Below are 5,443 nucleotides of genomic sequence, written 5' to 3'. Positions count from 1 at the left end.
ATTGATGTGCAGAGATTGCTATGTAATATAATGGTCGTACTTGAACCGACTTGTTTGTAATCTCTATGAGAATTAGATTTATGTTGTGTTATCGACCTAATTGATTTATTTATAAGGTCGATGAGTTGTTTAGTTTTAGTGTTGGAAAATATCAGTTGAGTGTGTGGTTGTCGATCCAAATGATGTATGTGCAGTTTGAGTAAAGGTAGATAGGAGCATGAAAAGGATCTAAACAAGCAAGTGTAGTGATATTCAAACAGATCAACAAACTCATGTTGTTTTCTAACATTTACAGCAAAATTGAAATCCCCTAACCGGGTAAGCTCTAACAAGCTTGGTACTATTCAAATCCTCTAACAAGGTGATCCATTAGTTTAGATTTTCAAATCCTCTACCGAGGTTACTCCTTACATGGTATTGCTTCTAATAAGGCATTGTAGTCAATCCCTTAACCGGGTGGTCCCTAATAGGATCTGTTCTTAACATAAATTTTTGTAAAGCTTTAACAGACTAGGCTCCTAACAGGGCGAACTTCAAAAGAGTTCAGATAGTTATCTTGTGAGTCTCATCTCACTGTGGTTTTTCCCATTTGGGTTTCCATGTCAAAAATATTTGTGTCAAGTGGTGAATGTTTTTGTGATTATGTCCTCATGGTTGATTTACTTAACTACTTTGATAAGTCATGATAACCGGAAGCATTAAGAAATGAACTCTGTTGACATATGAAAAAGTATTTGGATGTTTGTGAGTTTGAAGTTGTTTACTGTTAATTTGTTGTAATAGTCAACTAGTTTTATCTTATGAGTTTTTATCTTGACAGTGGTATTACATTGATAGTTTACTTTGAGAGATTGATTTTGAGATTTGTGAATTTTGTATCAATTTTGCTATCTACTGATTCACCCCCCCCCCTCTCAGTAGTTGACTGGATTCTTATTCTTTCATCAGACCATCATGAAAATCAATGAAGAACACACACACGCATACAAACCAAACCACAACACTAGATTTATAAGGAAAACCCAATGTGGGAAAAAACCTCGATGAGAATAGTTGTTGGAGTCTACTACTCCAATCCAACCTCACAATAAAATCCAAGTTTACAATATGTTTAGGGCACCAACCCAATGAGCACCAACCCCTAATTTTGAGCACCCACTTATACGATTTTGAGCAAACCCTAATTCTCTGCAAAAAATCTCATATGACATTCTATTCATTATAGTATGATATTCTATCTTCTTTCATATGGGTAGGTGAGAATTCTTCTATAGTCATGGGAGAAAGTTCATATGATTTTCTACTTTCTCGAATGAAAAACAAAGTACTTTTAGGGGTTTTTCTAATTTGATTTTTCTGACACTAATGCTAATCCTGATCTGTTTTTTGTCTATCTAAGTGATTTTCACAGCCTGACAAGTTTTTGTAGAACGTTTGTCCAAGAATACGCCTGTATCGCTAAAAAACAATATGATTACTGATTCGTTGTTTTCATAAGTTGCCTAAAGAGATTCAAGCAAACTTTATGTATTCTTAATTGTTTTCTAAGCACCTAAATTGTGATGTGGTAAATAAACAAATCTATTTTTTGTGTTTGAGAAAAGTTTAAAAGGTAGGAGATTATGCTCTTGTCTACACAAACAATCAAAAATCTAGACGCTTGAAGCTTTTCTAGTTTGAGATTTGTGTTCCTTTAGCGGGCTTGTCACAATGGGAAAAAGTAATCACCTTTGAGAACAACCCAGTTGAGTACAGCTAGACCAAAGCATTTTGACTCACTGTAATAAATAAGCCTCTTTGAGATTAAAGTCTCAGAGGACAGAGTTATTTGAGTTTTCTCTTTGAGATTTCTCATATCGGGCATTTTGTAGGGCCTCGCGGTCTCAATCATGCTTGCGTGACTACATCTTGCTTGGTACATTGTGCAAGAGAGATAGTAACTCTCCCAAGATACTATCTTCATCAAGCCAACCAATTATTGATCAACCTTCATCTTCCAATATGTCTGGGGAAAGACAAGAAAGAGAGGCTTCTGTAGACACCCAAAATTGTCCAGTCTAATTAAATAAATATTATTTATTTAATTATCTAAGCTTAATTCTTTTATTAATTAAATAAATCTTTATTTATTTAATTAATTCATTTATCCTCTTCTAGCCTTATTTCTCATTTAAATAAATACATTTATTTATTTAAATTATCCTTTTCCTAAATTAAATAAATATTTTTATTTATTTAATTATCCCACTTCTTCTATTAATTAAATAAATCTTTATTTATTTAATTAATTCATTTATCCTCTTCTAGCCTTATTTCTCATTTAAATAAATACATTTATTTATTTAAATTATCCTTTTCCTAAATTAAATAAATATTTTTATTTATTTAATTATCCCACTTCTTCTATTAATTAAATAAATCTTTATTTATTTAATTAATTCATTAACCATGTCATTCATCTCTTAATTCATACACTACCTACCCCTTTCATTATTTTATCATTTCTTTTACCTACCCTCTAATCATAGCCGACCTCCTTTTACACCTCTCAATCTTATCCCTCCATTTCATATAGTGTCTTCTATATAAGGAGATGCTTCCTTCATTATCAAACCCTAATGATACATTCTAATGAATCTTATACACTTGACTACACTACGATCCTACTTGCAACCACATTCCGTTCTTTGTTGAGCTCTTGTGCACATAAAATTTGAGAGCAAATATATCAAGCAAGATCAATGGAGATAGGAAGAATGGAGATCAAAACCCTATTGGACATGTGATGGTATAATCTTTGTGATTTCATTTGATTTGCATTGTCTTAGGTAATCTTCATATGTTATGGTGGATCTTTGTTGTTGTTAGGCTAGGGTTTTGTGGTTGAATTCATTTAGCCTTTCAATATTGTTATTATTGTTATCCATTTTCACCATATACATTTTGGCACGCCCGGTGGGACCCTTGTCCCCTTTTGCATTTAACATCTTGTCACAGATTTTGTGTTTGAAGTTGCAGATCTGACGTTTTCGACAGCATTTTGATATTTTTGCGTCTGCGCACTTTCGGATCGCGTTTTTGATTTCCTGGCGCGTCTGCGACCTCTGGAATCGCGTCTGTGATGTTTTTAGCCGCGTCTGTGTCCAGAAGACGCTTTTGTGTTCTGTAGTCGCATCTGTGTCTCACAGAACCGCGTCTATGTCACGAAGTCGTGTCTGTGTTGAGGGTAACCGCGTCTGTGTTCACCAGTTTCAAATTTTGGGTTTTTATTGATTCAGTTTTTTGGATTTTGCATTTAGGGTTTTAGATCTGGTTTATTTTGAGCTAACATTTTCAGATCTAGCTAACAAAATTGGTGTAGCTTGTCTTGAAAGCAAAATCATTTGGTTGAAGGCCCCTATTTTCACAAAGTCTTTTGGGTTTAAAATTTACCTAACTTGTGTGCTTGCAGGAAGGGGTGATTATTTGAAACAATCCAAACTACTAATAAATCTTTGTTGTAGGTCTTTGGCAAGGGTTTTTGGATTTTATTGTGTGCCTTGTTTTCATAGACTAGCAAACACTTCAATTGGTGCACTAAAATTAAATCATTGTCTTTTGTGTCTTGAGCAATAGGCTCTTTTTGTTTAATCTTTAGAGGGCCTGTCTTCCCGTGTGGTCATTAGGACTACTAGTGAGAAGAGAATGACCCAAGTGGTAGCGAGGAAAACCCACCTCTTCCGAACCACTATAAACAAATGTATTCATGGTGAAAACTATGGATAACATGTGCTGATTAGTTCATACCGACACTATGTCTCCCCATAAACCCGTTTGATCAAATTTATTTGATCATTTGTAGGGCGTAACCCCTACCGGTTGGGAGCCTTATGTATTTACAAAGCTGAAAGTGCCGCATGTATGGCCACACGAGCGGATGCCCTTACTAGCACCTTTTTGTTTTAGAAGCCCAAATCCTTCTAGTTGTTGGGGCAGGAGGTCGGACCTCTGGTAGCAGCCCACACACATACGGTTCTTAGTAGAGATACAAAGTTTGCCACGGGGAGTTTTCGTGGGGACTGATGCTTGGCTGACCCGAGAAGTGAGTGCCGAGGGTGGAGCCAGTGAGGTCAAGCATCTAAGTATCCGCTCTGAATAGCGTAGCCTCGGTGGTAAAACCCCATGTGGGATCAACAACTATTGTCTTGGCGAGCCATAAGAATTGTGCTTGACTTATGTTAAACATTCAAAACATTCAAGACCAAACAGCAAAACATTGTGTCTTTTGTGTCTTCAAGTGTATGCAAAACATTTTTACATCAAACAACACACTTTTCTTCGAGTCATTTTAAGTCTAGACACTTGCAAACATTGTGTCCTCTTGTCACGAAAAATAGTCAAACAGTCAGATTTGGTCACCACAAAACAACTTCACAAATTGGAAAAAATTGCACAAATTTTACAGAAACGCGTCTGTGTCGGACATAATAGCGTCTGTGTTGTATAGCCGCATCTGTGAAGGGCAGAAACGCGTCTATGTTCCAAGAGTCAACATTACACTTCACAAAAAAATCTCAGAAACATGTCTGTGTTAAACAGAGCCGCGTCTGCGTCAGGAAACCGCATCTGTGAAGTATACAGGCGCACTTGTGTTCAGAATTGAAAAAAAAAAAAAATTGTTACAGTCCAGCAAACAAACACAGTCAGTTTCGGAACTCTTGAGCTTCCTAGGTCATTTCTCCAAGGTTTCATTTAGCAGTCAACCTGTCCTTGGGTCTCACAAAGTCCATCATTGCTTTACATCTCTCATTACAATCACAATTGTCTAAACTTGAGTCAAAAGGTCACTTGCTTGTCCTTATCATACTTTGTCAACACACTACATACAACAACTCTTTGCTAAGTGGTCCCTCATCAAGGTTTCTTACCTTTGGGTCTCATTTGGTCTTACTTAGAGTCAAGGTCAACTTACCTCATCAAGAGAAACTATCCTCTCTTTGGAAGTCACACCTACTCTACTACATACATACTTGGTCTTACACTTTGGACTTTGGAGCCAAGATACCTCATGATTTTGACATGTCTCAAATAATGGAAAATCGACCTTTGCAACAACCTCACTCCAACATGGATCAAAGGAGACCTAATAGTGGAGGAAATAGAGGACCACATATGGTACCTGAATCACCATTAGCTTTGCTTCAAAAACCAGAGGTCCCACATACACATGGTCAAGCATATGATACTCACCTTCGTAGACCATTATGGAAGTCTTATGCAGAAAGATATGCTCAATCACATACCAATGCTAAGGATCAACCACCAAAGCAATTGGATATTCAAAGGCATGCTCAAAATTTGGACACAAGGAAACCCCGTGTCAAATTTGGGGGCAACACATTAGAACATGACATGCCTGTAGAGTATGGTATACATGCATAAAATAGATATGGTGTTCCTCAAC

This window comes from Cryptomeria japonica, chromosome 11 (assembly GCF_030272615.1).
Source record: "Cryptomeria japonica chromosome 11, Sugi_1.0, whole genome shotgun sequence".
NCBI classification, from domain to species: domain Eukaryota; kingdom Viridiplantae; phylum Streptophyta; class Pinopsida; order Cupressales; family Cupressaceae; genus Cryptomeria; species Cryptomeria japonica.
The sequence above is the reverse complement of the archived record's forward strand: the minus strand, read 5'-3'. Positions refer to the sequence as shown.